This window comes from Ochlerotatus camptorhynchus, unplaced genomic scaffold (assembly GCF_037179485.1).
Source record: "Ochlerotatus camptorhynchus isolate MF236.1 unplaced genomic scaffold, CSIRO-AGI_Acam_v1.1 ptg000550l, whole genome shotgun sequence".
Classification (NCBI taxonomy): Eukaryota; Metazoa; Arthropoda; class Insecta; order Diptera; family Culicidae; genus Ochlerotatus; species Ochlerotatus camptorhynchus.
In genome coordinates, this window is record NW_027041033.1 from 2,094,919 (window position 1) to 2,115,266 (window position 20,348).

Sequence of the window (20,348 nt, forward strand, 5' to 3'; positions counted from 1 at the left end):
CTTTAGTCTACGTTGGTTGACGGAATAATTAAATAAATAAATTCGCTGCGGAAGATGATATGAAATGCAACTAACATAAAATGTAATACATTTTTGGTTTGCGTGCATTGATATCTTGTTGCTACCACTAACATTTTTGGATTGAACCGTTGCATAAAAGAACGAAAATATATTCTCAACTCTTTACCGGTTTTCAGGTTTCTCTGGCGAAGTTAGCATCCTGCTTTTCTCAACCGTTTTCTAAAGACCTGATTAACCCACATGAATACGTAAGCATTATGTCAACAGCATTCAAACGGTTGAGCGATTAAGAAAGTTACTAATTGATGTATTTAAACATATCCAGCGTGCGCCAACTTGAAGTTTTCCGCAATGAAGGCTTCCGTCAAGCTCAACTTAAACACATAATAATAAAGTTGGCAACTTTTCTGCCCCCGTTGCGTAGCTTTTTTCCGCAGATCCCGACAGCGATCGGAAGTTTGTTTTCCCAAGAAACAGGTTGTTTTTATTTCACCAATGATGCGGCACACAAGTCAAGTTCGCTTCATTTCACTCGAAACGCGACCATCATCGTGGGGGGAAAATTTGAGGTTTATTAGTAGTTGTTTTGTTTACTTTTACTTTTTATGCCAACGCAACCGAAGTTAGCGGTGGAAGTTACAACTAAACTGAACGTCAAACAGAAATATCAACCACAGCAGGCGGTGCCGGCGGATGGCGAGATGAGACGTAAACCATCATTTAAACCCTACTTAATTAGTTTGTAGTATGTTTCAGAGCACGGACGTTTACTCTCACGGATTCACGTGAACAGAGATCGTTAGTCCAAAGTTAGTTCAAAGTTGGTTCAAAGTTCGAGTCAACACCGGGGTGTGTGTGTGTGAATGTTGAGGGGATAATTCCGTCAGAGCGTAGCCTCAATTAACAAAGTTAGCGTCATGTTTCATTGAATTTTATGTATCTTCATCCAGTTCATGCCGATAATAACGATGAGGATACACTGCTTCCAGCGAGTGGCTTCAGTTCGTCCCTGATCTGGTAGGTCGGCATTTCTGCTGATATGAATGCAAATGAAGTAAAAGTTTGACATTGACCAACTTTCTAGTTCATAGCTTCGCATTCACAAATCTCGTGATCCAGAAGCCGACAAATTTGAAAAAAATAAAATAATGAAAAGCGTGCTCCTCATCAGAAAATACTGAATAGAAATTTCAGCATCGTACATTGAAGAGCTCGTTGGGGGATGCGCCCGAGAAAATGCGAACTGGTGACACAAATTACGAAAAACAGACTTCCGTGGATAATGTCATTAAAGGACTCTTGTCGGTCAACACCAAAGTGACAGATGTGCTTCGCTGTACTTTAAACTGATTTGTCAATAAGTTGAGCTTATGTCACGGTTTTAAGATAACGAATGCTGATCACTCGGTTGAACGTTAATGTTTTCAAGTGTGATTTGCATATTACATGGAATTTGGTATACCGATTATTCAGCCTTATAAAATAATAAGACATCGAGAATTATTCATGAAATGTAAAATAAAAACTTTCAAAATACCCCAGGGACAAACATCCACAGAGACTTCCTGCCGCAGCAAACTACCAGTCGTTGCCAAGCATATAATTTTTAATTTGCACTCCTTTCATCATCCCTATTTAATGGTTTTATGTATAAGCCACAGATAAAAACTCCCCATCACACATTCTGCTTCACATGTACGCACTCAAACACAGAACACCAGAAGCCGGACGCTTTATTACATTCACTCATTCATTCGAATCCATTCGCTTTCATTTACATTTTTTTTTATTCTATTCTTATCCAATGGCGTAAAACTTTCCCTACGCACTTGCTGCCTAGCCTTTTCTTGGGGAGCATTCATTAAATACGTATCGTGAAATTCAGGATAAACCAATGCCCGTCGTCGCATTTTTCCTTGACCTTATTCACTGCCTACTTGACACACATTTCCGTCCACCCCTCCCCTCTCAGAGCGTGACGTACTTAATGTAACGTCCCTTGGGAAATCGTCGAATGAAGCACTAATGCCCGGGATCCAGAGTCGGTTATTTTCATTCATATCCGCATTTTGTTTTGCCCTTCAGCTACAATCCTTCCCACTGATTGCTGGGGATTGATTTCAGTTTCACAACAGATGCACGTAACGACTTCCAACAAAGGATGCTCCATTTCAGTGCCAACATTCCAAAGGGGCGTAATTGCATTTGGTAAACAATGGCTTTAGCCGTCAATTTCTGGCGAATGAAATCTCACCCCTGCAATTGTCATAATTTTTCATGAGTGAGCTGGCTAAAGCCATTGTTTACAAATGCATTTACGCCCCTTTGAAATGTTGGCACTGATTTATGGGATTATATTAGGGACTATCCATAAATGACGTAGCACATTTTCGACAAATTTTAGACCTCCATCCGCTATCATATTTTGCTCTACCTCTTAATGCACGACTGGTTACAATACCTGCGAACCTCCTCCCCCCTCAAATACTACGTCATTTATGCATGTTCCATTAAAAAAGAAAAACAAAAATATTTACAACGATGGCACACTGTGGGAGTACTTCAGAAACTTTATCCTCAGAAGGTGTAGAGGGTGCAACACTACTTCGTTATAATGTTGGACTACTTTATTGGCCCCACTTCCGGCATAAGACTAAAAAAAAGTAAGGAAGAGAATCAACAACATGCATCGAAATTTAAAGTTAAATTCCGAATGGAAAACAAATTCTCGGGGAAGTGAGGTGTAACGAATTAGAGTCGCATTTCTTGCTTGATTTATATTTTTATCCGACTCGGGCGATGAAAATAAAAAAAAAATCTCGACCAACAGTTGAAAAGGGCCAATCAGCTTTTGTAAACCAAATTTGTAATGTAAAAGCGGAGGCCCTTTTAAATTGTTGGTCGAGAATGGTTCTCGTTTCTGCATCCGGCTGGTTGAGATGCACGTACGGATGGATGGGTAACACATTTGATGTGAACCATTCATGTGTGGGATCATTCACCGGATTGCTAAATACCTTGCTGTTGTCGGATCGGATGCCGGGAAAACGAACGCCTTTTTAGTCTGTGCTGAAAATTATTTTGAGCTACTATGACGACCATTGCAACATTGTCTGCAAACGACGTGCGACAAAACAAAAATTGTATCACAAGCAGGGTTTTGCATTTTCAAAACGAACTCTCCGCAGAAACGCTTCATGAGTCATTCATTACGTCAATTGAAATAAGTCTTTGTTTCAAATGAAATGAACTGACGCACTTGAGGAACGAAACAAGCGATAGTCAAGTCATGTTCGAAAGAAGAAATGTTCATCGTGACTCGATAACAAGAAACACAATGACTTACACGAAAATGATATTGTTCAAAATAGACGAATGCATGGATGGATTTGAGTTCACTCACTCGAGAAAAACTGGCACAAGCTGCGGACAATGTTTACTAATCATGAACACTAAATGTTAATTATTCATTATTCATGTTCATGATTAGTAAACTTTGCTCGCAGCTTTTTCCACTTTCTCTCGAGTGAGCGAACTTACTCACACCTCACGCCTCCACGAGTCATATGATCACAAAAGACTGCCAGCTGAAACATGGACACAGCTGGTTGGCGTAGAGGAAATGCTTCGCCATCCCGAGTGTCTGTACACCATGGAGGTGCGGCTCAAACAGCGTCTGACTGGCATTCAGGGGCTGAATAAGAAACGCTCTTCCCAGGAAGCTACACCTAAGAAGGCAGCCCCATCACGGCGGATAGGAGACCTTAGGCCAACCACCTACTGTCTCTGAAACCCAAGGGGTTGGTCACTCTACACAGTGTGCCAAAATCAAACTAGGGCACACCCGGGTGCAGTCATTGACGTTGTTTGGCACCCATGGTTACAATTTTTATGATTTTCTAAGTTACTGGCAACACTGAACTTTTTCTGCGCCTGCGCAGTGTGCATGTGTCAAAATTTGTTATTGACGTTGCCACTCCTAGTCAAATTATTTTCAAAACAACCGTGAATCTCTACCAAGTCTCGCCATGGATTCTCAAAATCGTTACACCCGTGACGGCAGAGAATCCACATTTCCTCCCATACGAAGAACAGCTGACAGCGGTATCTTGACCTGACCGAGGTTTCCGGCCATGGCTACACGAACTAGCGATGCAGCTCCCATAACTGCGGCTGCTTCCAATGATGCTGCTGGTCCGTCTTTTTTGACGAATTTTAGAGGAGACGGACCAGCCGAAGGAACAGCAGCAGCAGCAGCATTGGAATCAGCCGCAGCCGTGGGAACTGCATCGCTAATTTGTGTAGCCGTGGTCAACGCTGGAAATCTTGGGCCGGTCACGACAAGCGGTGATTGAGTTTTAATCGGGAAGTCAACAACCAAACAAAAACTATACCATCCGACCATTCGAACTGCTTGAATACATCCATGGCGGTGGCTGCTACATCAACCATTCAATCGTCCAATATATAATGTTGGAGGACCGTCTTGGCAAAATCTCAAATAGTTCGACAAATTTTTACTCTCGTTCCGTTTTGCACTTTTAACTAACACAATAAGAAATTATAATACCGAATCATAACATTAACTACACAGACAAAGGAAAATCCTTTCCTTTCTCAGAAAAAAAGCTTCCGCTCTTTCAAAGCTAACGTGTTTTCGGTGTTCTCGTTACTCCACGCACCGTTCATCTTCTTGGAAGAGGAGAAGCACAGCTTCATAATGAACGGGAGTTTTGAGCATTTGTGATCATCGCGCTGTGGTTGCACTTCATGATGACGTTCACCGCCAGGGCTACGCTCGGGAACTCGACCAATCCGGAGGAGGAACTTCCCGATTTCAGCGGGAACATTTGCACTTGCGACGGGTGGCAGTCCTTGGTGGTGAATGCAGTCAGCAGCAGATCCTCGGACGGCATACGGGTGGGTTATTGAAGAAATGGAGAATGCGATTTTTGCTGGCCTGGAAAGCGATTGTTCTTGGAGGCGCTGTAGACCTTGAAGCTGATCGAATTGTCCTGCAGGGTGTACGGGTTGGTGGACTCTGACAAGTAGTTTAGCTTGGAAAATTGGCTGGTCCGTTTCGGGTCAGCGGTGCGTCCTTTATCAGTCCGACGTGTGTTCCGGCCGGTGTTGGTTTCCAGTTTTCCGACCAATGATACTCGGGCGGTGAAAAATTCGATGCAAATCCATTTCCTCCGCCGGCTCCCAGGAGGGTTGGTTGACTAATGATTGACGTTCGTTGTGCGGGGTCGGCCTTCCGCCGAAGATGAAAAGATCGTGTAGCAACGGTGCTCGTCCGTCGTCCGTTGCAGGCATCCTTGGAGACGGATGCATCCAGTGTGTAGTCCCAACTGGAGTCCGTGTCGTTTTTGAAAACATTGAAAAAACAAAACAAAAATAAGAGCTGTTAAAATACAGGGTTGCCAAACAAGGCATTATTCACAAGCAATCAAAAGTCAGTTCAATGACTTCTTGACACTGCCGGTACAGCTGCGGCACACTGAGGTACACTGAGAAAAAAGTTGGTGCAAAACAAGTGTGTAGAGTGACCACCCCTTGCTGAAACCTTTATAATTGTTCAAGAAACCAACAGAGAAAGACATCGAACTGATTTAACAGCAACGACTTTTAGCGCAAAACAACGGACACGAATTGGATCATGGAATTTATTGACGTTAGACCAGCAGGGTAAACTGGCACACCTCGCCAACGAGGCATATTGCAGGGTATTTGACACTTTTTCTGAAGCTGATGGCCGCCAGCTAGGATTCCAAAAGGGAGCCGAATATCGATTTTCGGTATCTATGTGTCGTCCTCGTTCCAAAAATACTCGTATTTTAGGGTATTTCAAAAACAACATGTGAAAAGGTCATACAAGCTTTTTGTAAACAAACCTTCTTATGCCCTTTTCTCGCCACCCATATGACACCAACGCACACCATCAACATCACCAGATAAGGGAAGCATTCCCCTTCCCGATGATGTTATTAGTTTACGTGGGCGACCCTCGGTTGGCGAGAAGAGGGCCTACAAAGGTTTGTTTACAAAAAGCTTGTATGCCCTTTTCACATGTGGCTCTTGATTTGACACTTTTTCTGAGCTTGGTGGCCACCATTTTGGACTCTACAGTAGCCTCGTTAATTTAATTTCCGTTCAATATAAAATAACAATTTATTACTACATATAATTCAGATGCCATCCCTATCGGCATCCGATATTGTGCGGATGTTATCCAGATTGAAAAATACTGGATATTAGCCCCTATCCACTTTTTGATGCCTGAAAACGTGACGCGTGGCAAGTCGAATTAGCCCCGAATCGAAGTGAAAGTGAAAAAAAAAACGAAGGAACCAGTTTTCGAGTCTTCATTACGTCAATTGAAACAAATCTTTACTTCAAATGAAATGAACTGATGCTCTTGACGAACGAAACATGTTCGAAAGGAGGAATGTTCATCGTGACTCGATAACAAGAAACACAAACCCAAAAATGATACTGCTCGAAATTGTGACTATAGCATGACCAAACACTTCCGGGTAACTAACTCAGTAGCATGAGACTGTTTCGCAGGGCCGGCATGTTACTGGGTATTTGGAGGGGCTACGCGGGCAAAGTACACAGGAATATTCACATTTATTTGCCCTTTTCTTCGGTGTATGGGTGCGGATCCAGCCAGAAGATCGTAGGGCCCTCGTGTTGTTTCAACAGAGGAAGCAGACGCTTCTGTAGACACTCCTTGAGATAGATCTCCCCGTTTACAGTCCCGGTAGTAACGAACGGCGCACTCCGTTTGCCACATGAGCAGATCGCTTGCCAAATCATGTATTTCTTGGAAAACTTTGAAAGTTTCTGCTCCCTCCCCTGAAGAACAGTAGCCCCAGACAGGCATGGAAAATCATTTACATTCATTTCGTGCATTCATTTACCCCTAACTTTTTTCATCAACAGAATTCCGCAAAATGGTACCTATAAAGAGCCGAGGGGGGCGACACATCCAGATTATCTAATTTTCAGCGTGAATCTGTCCTATTTTTTATATATTTATTTACCGTACACCATCTGTTTGCATCTGTGGCATCTACTACCATCTACTTGCGCATGCTCGAATCTTCTCGTGATCGAGCTATCACCGAACAAACAATCATAGCAGACGAAGCAGCAAGCCGGAGGTGTTTATTTACATTTCGGTGAGACTGTGGTCAAGTGATAATTGTTCAACGTCGTAGCATTATAGATTTTTGAGTTTTAAGTGGTTCGTTCGGAGATAGAGATGGTGCCGCCAAATGATGGTCATTTAGAAAGCTCTAGTATTGCAGATTTTAAGAATCTATACTTTTAAGAGCAAATGAATTCAGCGCTTCGAAATTGCATTGTGGAAGCTAGTGCCAACTGCAAAGCAAAACGTAAATCCTTACCGTACCGGCCAATGAAAGCCACTGACAGTTTAGGGTTCTACAATGAGAAACGCAATGATCGTAAATCTCCGGCATCTTTCTAGTCAAAGTCAGTCAACGGGGGTTATTCCGAGAGTCCAAGTGGTTATTGTCACTAATGAAGTGAGAAAAGTCACGTCGTAGTGACGTGACTCTTCATTTCATTTGCACAGAGAGTCACGTCACCATGACGTGATTTTTCTCATTTCACAAGTGACAAAAGTCACTTCGACCCCGACCGATGAACACGACTTACTCCGTTGACGTCCTGGATACGAAAGATGAAGAGTGAGCTGCTGCTGCATTGCAGTCGGCTCGGACTCGATAGGCGGCGAACGAATGCCGTGTTGCCAACACTACGAGTATAGTGATTGCGTAACGCTGTTGCGTAACATATGCTTGGAGTCACTAAATCCCAGGGAATATGCTTACCGTGTTGGAGTCACTAAATGTCAGAGAATATGCATGTCCCACATCTTCCCTCTTCTCCATAAAATAATAACCGTACCAAATTGAAAAATACATGATGCCTTCGGAATATGTTGTTAAACAAATCTAGTTACTAATAATTAAATCAAGAAATAGGGGTTTAACGGGTAATAACGTTTTTTAAGATTGTTGAGAACAATGCACAATGCACGATCGTGTTAATATATTGCCGAGCTGGGCAATGGAATACTAAAATAGACATTTTATCCGCTGATGCTGTCGGTTGAAACTCATTTAAAGATGATCCGAAAAAGTTGAAGTGTAAAAGGAAAATATCGAGAACTTGGAATGGAGTCGAAGAGGTTGATGACCTTATTGTTGAATACGCTGAAAAAACAGTTATAAAATTTCCAGATAATTCAAGGGCCACGATCTAAGGGGTTAGTATTCATGCAATTACACATATGACGTTATTTTGCTACCTTACCTCGTCTGCTAGCATTCGTACAAAATCTTTCAGATACGATGGAGCGTTCTTTTTCCGGATTGGTCGCCCAGGTGCCATTGTTGCCTCAGAGTCTTCATAGTCCGCAGATGAATTTTGGGGGATCTCCGACCATTCGCATACCTTGCTCGTCTGGGACACGTGCCGTTTTAAAGTGCCCCCTTCTTCATCAGCTAATAGCAAGTTACCATTATTCTCTTGCAAAACGGTGTACCTTTTCTCTCCAAATCTGGCTTCTCCCTTCGATCGTGATTGTTTCTCGACTATAACGATGTCACCCGGTTTAACTCGACATACCCGTGCAGACCTTCGTAGGTCCTCACGCTGCTTTGCTTGCAGCTTTGCTTCTCGGTCCCTTTTATTCAGCAAATCCTCATCGTGGTTCACCCTTCCTCGATTCATCAAAGGTAGGCCCCTTTTTATCTTTCTTCCAAGCATGATTTCCTCCGGGGGGACTTTGGTCACCGAGTGAGCCGCAGCGTTGTGGGATTGAACGGCGGCTTGTAATTCATCGTTGTAATTCGTTTTACAGGTCACGGATGCTGCCATGGCTTTGTTGATGATTCTCATGTATCTTTCTAGAAGTCCGTTTTGTTGTGGATACAACGGTGTAGAAAAAATGGTTGTTATACCTCTTTCCGCGCAATAGTTCCCAAGGACTGGACTCATCGTTAAATGGATCATCGGTTCCCTCGTATAGACGCGATGGTGTATCTGCGATATTGTCCTTTCCGCGGATGCATTCTATGTCATAATCATATGGACTTAACCTTAGGGCCCAACCATCAGCTCTGGTTAGAGCACGTTTTGAGTCCTCCCTCGTCCTGTCTAACAAGAATGCTACCCCTTGAGCGTCGACGCGAAGAGTGAAGTGCCGTCCCAACAAATAGTACGCGAAATGTTCAACGGCCCATACAGCACCGAGAGCCTCACGTTGGTTCTGGGGATATCGTTTTTCCGTTTGAGTGAGTGCCTTGGAGGCGAAGCTTATGATGCGTGGAGTGAGATTTTCGCAAATTTGAACGAGAACAGCCCCCAATGCTGTAGGTGATGCGTCAGTATAGAGAACTGTTCGATCGGTCTCACAGAAGTATCCAAGGGTTGTAGCGCATTTTGCAATTCTGTTCTTCACCTCTTCAAAAGCCTCTGATTGAGATGGTCCCCATTCCCAGCTATTCTTTCCCGCAACGGCCCATAACGGGCTGGTCAGATCTGCGAAGTGTTGGATATGTGGACTTATGAAGGAAGCAAGGCCGAGGAAACTCCTCAGCTCCGAGACGGTCTTTGGTTGCCTAAACTGCTGAATGAGTTTTATTTTTGCTTCGTCCACATGGAATCCGTGCTCGTCTAAGTTATGCCCTAGGAACTTGATGGAGGTCTTGTCTAGCTCACATTTTTGTGCGTTAAGCGAAAGATTGTTTACTCTCAATACTTGTAATACCGACGCCACAGTTTTCCTCAGCTCATTCAAGGTCTTGGCGAACACAAGGATGTCATCTATATACACAATGACATTAGGAAAACATTTGAGTATTCGAGTCATTTCCCTTTGGATGATTTCGGGGGCACAATTCACCCCGAACATCAACCTGGTGAAACAAAACATCCCATTTTCGGAGAGGAACGTCGTCAACTCTCTGGACTCTTTGTCCAATTCCAAGTGGTAGTAAGCGTTAGACAGATCCAGCTTAGAGAAAAATTTTGCTCCATGGAGCTTAATCTTCATCTCCTCTAACAGGGGCAGCCGGAAGTACTCCCTTTTAATAGCCTTGTTTGCTGCCCTCATGTTGACGACAAGTCTGAAGTCTCCTTTCCCCTTTGCGACCGCCGACATACCGCTAATCCACTCGGGGGCGGTTGAAACTTTTTCAATAATGCCCTTGGCTTCCATCTCGTGTAATCTTTCTCGTGCTGCATCGCGGTATGCGGCAGGAATGTTGTAATAAGCATTCCTCACAGGAGGAATGGACTTATCCACACTGAATTTAACTTTAACGCCCGGCATTTTGGGAAACAATTCGACATTTCTTGGAGCTTCACAAGCATTAACGGCCGTTCCCAACATCAAAAGTTTCATTTCCCCTGCGGTTGTTCTCCCCAGCAGAGATCGGCGACCGTCAGGTACAACAAGAAATTCTGCCCAAGTAGACGGCTTCATAATTTCATGGGTCGTAATTTTTGCTTTGAAAGATCGCTCAATCTTCATCGGTGTACTGGCAGCGTAAGCACGGACTGTGAGTTCTTTACACCCCGCTACGAAGTCAATATTCACTGAACCATTTTCAAGTTCCCTTCTCAAAAGCTCCCAGTCACGACCGCCTATCACATTTACAGCAGATCCTGAATCAATCAGGAATTCAATGGGTGTCGAAGATCCTACGCTACAGCTCACTAATGCGTCTTCATAAGAAATGAAGTTTACAGACTGTAGATGAAAACAAACGAGAAAATGGGGTAGAAACACTTGCTTTCTATATTTTTTTGGTTTTCAAGCATGGAAAGGAAATAAAACACTAAACTTCAAAATTCAAATAAAACAGGTGTTCTTCGCAGTTATGGGTAACAAAAGCAGTATAAAAGTGTGAGATAGAAAAAAATGTTTTAAGATCATACTTTGTCATCTTCGACGCTTGGCTCACGAGTTTTTGTAGGGAGACCACGATCCTCGGGATAGTCTCCAGAAGTGCTGTTAACTCGCTTGCGTCGGCACATTACAGCGAAGTGGCCCCGCTTACCGCACGCGTTGCAGGTGCGAGTTCTCGCCGGGCACCTTCTTTCATCGATATGTCCGGAGTGGCCGCACATAGCACAAGTTCTCGGTGTCCCAGATGGTTTCCTATCGTCGAACTTCCGATTCTTCGAGGATCTCGAGTTATTGTCCCGATCACGTGACGCACTGTAGTTCCTTCGTTTATGGTGATTTCGTTCAATCGCCTGCACCGCTGGAGCTCCCGATGAAGTCGATGGTCCGGATTGAAAGCCTGCTTCAAAAGCCTCGTGTCTCGTAGCAGCTTGTACGACATATGCAGTGTCGTGGCCGTAGGTTCGTGCAGCCCTCGCGATGTCTTGATTCCTCATACCCTTCAGAAGTTGCGAACGAACGAACTGCATCTGATCATCCAGATGGTAGTCACACAGTCGCACCTTCTCCATCAAACGCGCATGGAAACGGACGACTGACTCCCCTTGCTGTTGACTCATGCTTAAGAAAGCATCATGTTCTGCGGCTGGATCGGCTAGGGACTTGAAATACTCGTCGATGTTTTGCACAAGCTTCTTGAAGCACTCCGGATCTTGTAGATTCGGACGTAGCTGCGCAGCTCGTACTATAGCTTGCAGGTCATCTCCCATAGCTAGGTACAAAAGCTTTGCTCTCTGCGCGGGATCTGTAGCGTTGCTGAAAGAAGCAGCGATCTCGAAGGTCTCCATGTAGCGACGCCAAGTCTCCCAGAGTTTGGAGGCTGGCACGTCCTTTGGGAAAGTCGGCACATGGTCCCATCGGATGTGTGCAGGTTCGCTCTTCTCCTATATGGGCTCATCGGCGGTCCATGAGCTGTTGTTAGCTTTCGCAACCTCTGGGAAATGCTTCTCTATTACTACTTCCGATAGCCGTACTATGGCATTTTCGAGACGGAGGACCCTGTCGTTCATTGTCGTACTAACTCTCTCCGTATTGCTCGAATCCTGAGCATTTTCTTTGTCAGGTTGTTCTGGATGGCTGAGCTCCGCTGTCACATGGATGTCTTCGTTTGGCTTTGTTGAATCCAACGGACATGCTGAACGTTCCTCGTCGTATTCGCCTGATGAGTACTCACTGTCATCACTCGGATAAGCTCGAACATACTGTCCGGCCTCTGACATTGTCGCGGTGGAACCTGTCGCGCAAAAAAAAATAATTGCAGAAAAGTATTTCATCAGTCTCATGCGAAGACACAAGTTCATCAGACAAACAGTAGAAGAGCTATATCAGTGCGTATTTGCTCATGATACACAATCTCCAGCAATGAAAGGTGTGACATTCGCGCAACGACAGCGAAACAACACGATTGAGCTACTCCAACAGTATGAAATTTGACATCAAACACTGTGCAACACAACCACCAAATGCGATGTGACATTTGTGCAGCCACTCCTAAGAGCCGCACGACAACAAAACAACAACATCGCCGCCAAATTCATCGGCACCGTCAGTGCGCCATTTGCGATAGATGGCAAAAACCATTCGACAGCAAAACACCCTGCACTGTGTCTCGGATTTTGCTCCGCTGCGATGTGACATTTGCGCAGTGGCCCCTGAGAGCCGCACGACAGCAAAACAACAACATCGCCATTGAAACTAGCGTATTCGTCAGTGCGCCATTTGCATTGAATAGCCTAAACCATTCAAGAGCAAAACAACCTGCACTGTGGTACACATTTTCGTTCCGCTGCGACTCCTAAGAGCCGCACGACAGCAAAACAACGACATCGCGTGAAATCTGGCAAGTTCATCAGTGCGCCATTTGTATTGGATTGCCTGAGCCATCCAACAGCAAAACATTCTGCACCATAACACGCCATTCTTGGAAAACCAAGCTCGACGGTAGCCAAATCTGTTGCACACACACACATACTGCACAAAATTCTGGCTAAAACACTCGCGTAGAAAACGTAGGAAAAAAAAAAGAAATAACACAATTTGCGATTTCAATTAATTTCACTTCGCTTCACTTTCGAAAAAACAATGGGGGCGATTCTTCCACAGTGGATAAGAAGTGCCAGGAAATTAACCCTTTTTTTCGTCTCTCGGCAACGAAAAAGGTCTGGCAGGATCGCCATTTTGTGGATTCAACTTTCCGTTGGGAAGAATCGCCCCCGACCGATGAACACGACTTACTCCGTTGACGTCCTGGATACGAAAGATGAAGAGTGAGCTGCTGCTGCATTGCAGTCGGCTCGGACTCGATAGGCGGCGAACGAATGCCGTGTTGCCAACACTACGAGTATAGTGATTGCGTAACGCTGTTGCGTAACATATGCTTGGAGTCACTAAATCCCAGGGAATATGCTTACCGTGTTGGAGTCACTAAATGTCAGAGAATATGCATGTCCCACAATTGGGACGGTACAAATGGATATTTTTGGTCACTATTGAAAATTTAGACCATTGTTGAATTTATGTATGGGCCCAAATTAGGGGCATTTAGGTCGACATTACATCCATTTTGAAACTAATGTTCTGCCCGACAACAACTCAGCAGCACGAGACTCCTTGAGCTGTGTCTCAGAGTCGGCGCACTACTGGGCAAACTGGAGGGGCTACGCGGATGAAAAGGCACTCAAGCTTTCAATTAAACTGAAACACAACGCGGATCAATTTAAACACTATATTTCTCCAATTGCCGATAGTGTGGATTGTGTGGTGTTGTGTTCGATTTTCTTGGCACATACCCTTGATGACGATGGCGACTACGACGACTGCAGACAAGCGAGCGCTCGCTGTGGTTCCGGAAAGATCCTTAAAGGCCGACCTTGTCGGCAAGATGGCGGTACCACCGCTCGGTGAAATTCCGGTACAATTCCGACAATGGCGGACGAAGCGAGGCTGACCGAACGTCGGCTGTAGTGCGATGGCGGGTTGGTTTTACCGGGGCTGGTATAGCGGTTTGTGGAGATGGTTCCGATGCACAGGCGCTTCCTTCTGACGAAGCCGGTCGACGACGGCAAGGCCACCCTCTGTCGAACCGGGAAGGGAAATTCTCCTTGGCGTTTAGGGCCTTCAGCCCGAGAACGATGTCCTTTACGATTAGGTCAAGGTAACTCAATGTCACCTAGACCGTAGCGTGCAATGGCGGTCCTTGACTCGCCAACCAGAAAACCATTTGATTGGTTGAAAAGAAAGGTCCTAGTGAGGAGGTAACATCCATTAGTGCCTTGGACCAATTTAGAGGATGACTTGGACTTTACCTGAATCAGCTGAATTGGTGATTTTCACTGCACCTTGATTCACTACTCGCACTGTTTTCTGTTAACATGTATTCCACAGACACTTCTGGTCTACACGCTCGCCTGAGATAAAGTGAACGATGGCCGTTCTCTAAGCATCGCAGAACCCTTCAGCTCATCACCCGTGACTCCGTGTCACCATTTTGCCGCGGCCATGCGCGCCTTATTCAGCAGTCGGCCGTTAAGCATGGCCGTATCGTCTGCCCAGTGGGTTTCACCGCAAGTGTTACACAAATTTATTTGAATGCTCGATCACATGGTGCATATTTTAAATTTTGTATTGAACCTTTGTAACAGAACGGTTACAATTTCCCCTACTATACAAAAGTTTGTATGCTGCTTGATTATGTCTGAGTATTGGTTCGTTATGAAATATGCCAATTTTATTACGGTATACATAATCCTCTCACTTTCCGAGAAACATACTGTTCTAGACCGCGGCACCTCAGAGCTGCAAGCTCACTAATTTCAAACATATGTAGGCTCGTGTCTACTTAGCAGCAAATGAATTGACACACACACCTACTTGACATGAAAAATCATTCCGTACCTATCGCCATCGACTTTTATCAACCCGGGGGCAACTTGACAAGTCCAGTACATTTCCAGTGTACTCCGAAAATTTGGTGCTGGTGGTTCTGTCAAACTCACAAATTTCAGAAGTGTTATCTGAATAGGGCGAATGCAGATATGTAAATAAAGTAAATAAAATACTGAACATAAAAACAGATAGCCTCATCTGTTTCTTGAAACTTCAAGTTGGTGGGGAACAATGTTAATTAAACGGACGGGTGTAACAAAAGGCAATCACTGAAATTTATTCGTTTTAGAAGCTCATTATGAATATCTTTTGTTGAGAGACGCTTATTTTAATTTATTTTATTTATTTCTTCATGTTTGAATGAATATACGAAATGTTAGTGTTCACACAGCAAACCTGCTACTCACCGCGAATAAGAATCAATTTTGTATTTTTTTTCCCCCTCAATAGAAAGATGGGGAAGTAAACTGTTTTTAATAATACAGCTTTTTATTGCAAGTCTTCACCCCACAAGTATGCTCAGAAACATTATTCTCAAGACTGATAATATTCAAGAGCAAAATATAATAGAATTAACCAATGTGTTTTTATTTCTATTTGATTTGTTTGGATTTATTTCATTTCACCACGAAAATCATAAATCGCTCTTTTCACATGGCATTCTTGCTTGTTGCTTGACATCCACACATGGTGAAACAAAAAGTTGCCTTCCCATAGAGAAATACCATTGCGGCGGTGAAGGGCAGTCCCTTTGTTTACGTTGTGTGGCGACATCTACTATTTGCAAGTGGGTACGTGAAACTAAGATTACCTGTCACCTTGCCGGGGAGTTGACTTTTATCTACTGCAGCATCGAAAAAGTAGATGCCAGCGAACAGTAGGAACGGTAGGAAACGGAATCCTGCAAATCTACACTGAACAAGAAAATCATATGTAAATAGAGTTGAAGCTAAACGGAATTTTCTATGTGTCGCCCCCCTCGTAAAGAGCATTTGTAGGTTTTGTCATTTTTGTCATTGACATGAATGCATGAAATGAGGTTTCATCAGCATCTGGGTGTACAGTTTCTGGCACTCTCTTCGTGACTCTGAACGAAAGACTTGGACAGATTCAACATTTTGGCCTCATCCCTGACCGAACCATTTGGATTCCGCTTAAATGCTTTCACGACACGCTTGTGATCCTGATCACTAATAGATAGAACATCCATTCTGACCGCATTTCTCTTTCCGTTCGATGCTCCGAGTTTCGTAGCATTGTTTAATCACACGACTCACCGTTGACTGCACGATTCCGAGTTGCTTTCTGATGTCCTGATGAGAGAGTTGAGTTGGTGCTTGCGCAAAATCAATTAGCGACGTTGACGTTATGTCTATACATAGTGCCATTTCAAAATAATTCGACGTAATTGACAGCCACAGCATGCTATGAATGCTGATTATCTGACGCCAAATGTAAATTTTGTTCTGAATTGGCTTTATTTAAAATATTTGACAGTTACACTTGTTTCTTCTTCTTGTTTGTAAAATTTTGATGCATGCTAAGATTTCTGTGAATCGGCAATGTTGCCAAAACCATTAATTTTTCTTATTAGTCATTATCAGTTTTGTAAGCGGTCCCCGTTGTCAACACATTTTCTGTGAACATTGTCTGCCTTCGCTTCCGACACTTGCAAAACAAGCTAGGTATCTAATTACAGTACCAAACTAAAATGTGCTGCTGATATTGTGGTTGTGTGAATTCTGAAAATAGCAAGCAGCGATGTCCTAGTAATAACATTTCTCATCAGAAATGGTTTAACACTCCGAATATGGTGGGTAAAAAACTTTATGTCGACTACGAAGCCTCCGAAAAACGTGTAACGGCAAGTTTGCAATGGCACAACTTAGCCATTTCTTAATGAATTTCAAAAATTGTGATGGCTTTAGAATTCCTAGGGTTTCTAGATAATTTTGATTGCAAAAACTTCAAAATAGAGTAATCTACTTTTTTAAAAAGCGAAAAGAGTTGTACACGTTTTTTTGAAAGGTGTGTTTGTAGGGTTTTGAAAGTGGCGCAAGATCTGTAATTTAGATTAATGGGCACAAATGTTCACAATTAGCCAAAATACAGTCATGGTTCCTATATATGGATCCTGAAGACAACGGAACGGTCCTCGAAAAATTCGGTACATTCGTAAAAATGGTCAATCCATGATCCTGATCCTAGACCTCTGCGGTTTTTTTGAAAACATTAGGAACTGTGATACAAAAAAATATTTGGGGTCATGACATAAACATGTACCTGGATGGCCATGGCACCGTCCTCCAGAAGATCCGGAACATCCGTAAAAGTGGACAATCCATGAAACTGATTCTAGAACTCCGTGTTTTTTTTTAACATTAGGATCTGTGATATAAGAATGAATTTGGGTCATGGACCCAGATGGCCATGGGACCGTCCTCCGGAAGATCCGGAACATCCGTAAAAGTAGTAAATCTACGATCCTGATCCTAGAGCACCACGTTTTTTTATAAACATTAGGAACTGTGATGATAGAAATAATTTGGGATCGTGACATAAACATGGACCCAGATGGCCATCGGACCGTCCTCCGGAAGATCCAAAAAATCCATAAAAGTGTTCAATGTATGGAACTGATCCTAGAGTTCCATGGTTTTTTTCAAAAACACTTGGAACTGTCATATATAAATTAATTTGCGGTTGTGACATAAACATGTACCTAGAAGGCCATGGGACCATCCTTCGCAAGATCTAGAACATCTTTAAAAATGATCAATCCTTGAAATTGATCCTAGAGTTCTACGGTTTTTTCGAAAGCATGTGGAACTGCGATATAAGAAAGAATTCGGGGTCATGACATAAAAACGTACCGGAGACGAACCAGCCCAGGGCTGAAAGTCTCCTTAATAAAGATAAAAAAAAACACGGACCTGGATGGCCATAGAACCGTCATCCGGAAGATACGGAACATCCGTAAAAGTGATCCAGAGGTTTCTTATATCGCAGTGTTTAAAAAAGAACTGCAGAGCTCTAGGATCAGTTTCACAGTATGATAAATTTATGGATGTTCCGGATCTTTTGAAGGACAGTCTCATGGCCATCCGGATCCATGTTTATGTCACGACCCTTAATTCTATCTTTGATCGCAGTTCCAAGAGTTTTCGAAAAAAAAAAAACCACGGTTTTTTCACAGTTTCATCGATGATCCACTTTTACGGATGATCAGGATCTTCTGGAGGAGTTCCAATGGCCATCCAGGTTCATGTTGATGTCTCGACCCTAAATTCTTTCATATATCACAGTTAGAAGTGTTTTCGACAAAACTACGGAGCTCTTGAAACAGTATCATGGATGAACCATTTTTACGGATCTTCCGGAGGACTTTCGCATGGTCATTCGGTTCCATGTTTATGTTAAGACTCCAAATTTATTCTAATATCACAGTTCCACGGTTTTTCGTTCTTGGATCAATTTTATGGCTTGCAATCGGGCTAAGGCCTTGTTGTCCTCTGCTGTTCGAAGAAGTCGTATCCACTCTACTCGATCCATGGCCAGACTTTGCCAGCCTCGTAGTCTGCGAAGGGTCCGCAGGTCGCCTTCTACTTGGTCGATCCACCTTGCCCGCTGCGCGCCTTTCTTCTTGTTTCTGTTGGGTCGCTTTCGAGAACCATTTTCACTGCGTCGTCGTGCGACATTCTTACGACATGGCCAGCCCAACTTAGTCGCCCAATTTTTGCAATGTGGACGATGGATGGTTCTCCCAGCAGCTGGTGCAATTGGGTTCTTTAAGGGTATTGAGATAAATGCATATTCGTAATCTGCATTAAAAAAGGAACCCAAACCCAAAATTTCATCAATTTTGGTACACTGGAACTATTTTAAATATGTACAATTACATTTGCATAAATCAAAAAAGGCACCGACCCACTATCGATGAACTTCATCTCCTACAAGGTCAGCATTCCAATGAAACTAAAAGAGAACGCTTCGAACCCTGAAACTTGGCCACAGGGGATTGTATACAGAGAATTCGAGGATACTCAGGCGAAAAACAATGTGTGGCTACCTCCTGATATCCCAGCACTCCCTGCTGTTCCAGAGACTATTCCGGGTGGCTGTCCAACGGGCACACCGTTTGGGACACCAGCACCTCTCGATATGCCAGCCCCTTTAGGTACACCCAGTATAACAGTCACCCCTTAATCCCCTCATCTGACGAATCAACAATGCCCCCGAGACGCACCGTAGAAAGTCTGATGGAAGCCCCCGATCGCCCCAACACAGTTCCGCCTACCGCCGCCTTCGTTCAACATAGTCGTCGCGGCCCTGTAGTTGGTGGTGGAAAGGGGGTCTTCCACCATGCTTGCATAGGCAAGTACCTCTGTGATTTAAGTTTATCGTTGCGTGATGAGTTCTCCCATACTCAGGTTATTCTGACCCCGGTCCAAAGCGAATTTTCGGTGATGCCCTCTGAAAATCTATTGAGGCAAATTACTTCTCAACCAGGACGCAACGTAGAAAGCATTTTGGGAGTCCCCAGTTCCTCTAAATCAGTCGCGCCTATTGCAGCCAGCGTTCATCCAAGTCGTCCTGGCCCTGAGTTTAGATGTGGATTGAGGGTCTCCCAGCTTGCTATATTAGGCAAGTACACACTTACTAGCGAACTTTCACTGCCTGATGATGATCATAATTCCAGTGCCTTCAACTCACCTCAAACATCTGCCAGTCGGCAAAATGGAGCCACCACAGTCAACTGCACTCCGGGACGCATTCTTGCCGTCCGCCCTGAGGAAGCCCCTATTCCACTCATCGCAGTCGAGCCCCTCCTGCCAGCAACCAGCAGTCGTCCCAGCCCTGCGTTTGAGATGGGAGAAGGGGTCTTCCACATTCCTGTTATTGGCAAGTATGATCAACCGACGAATATATTATCGCCTGAAAATATCTTGGTTTCCAGCGACCCTACTCGAACATCCTTCCTCCGTCAAGTGACATCTACCAGCTCCCAAATGCAACTACACGCTGAACCTTCCGTTGTTCCCGAACAGCGGAGGTCGGACATAACGATTTACTATCAGAACGTTGGTGGTATGAACGGCCTCGTGGAAGATTATCATCTGGCCGTCATGGATCACTGCTACGACATTTTAGTTTTGACCGAAACATGGCTCAATTATCGAACCATTTCAAACTATGTCTTTGGTGCTGGCTACGAAATATTTCGCTGCGATCGAAACACGAATAATAGTAGGAAAACTACTGGGGGAGGCGTCCTTATCGCAGTTAATTCCAAGCTGAAAGCAGAAGTTATCGAGGACGATTCCTGGAACAGGGTTGAACAAATGTGGGTGGCTATTCAACTTGGTGATCGTCAATTGCTTCTCTGTGCAGTGTACATTCCTCCAGATCGAACCCGTGACTTGGAGCTTATTGA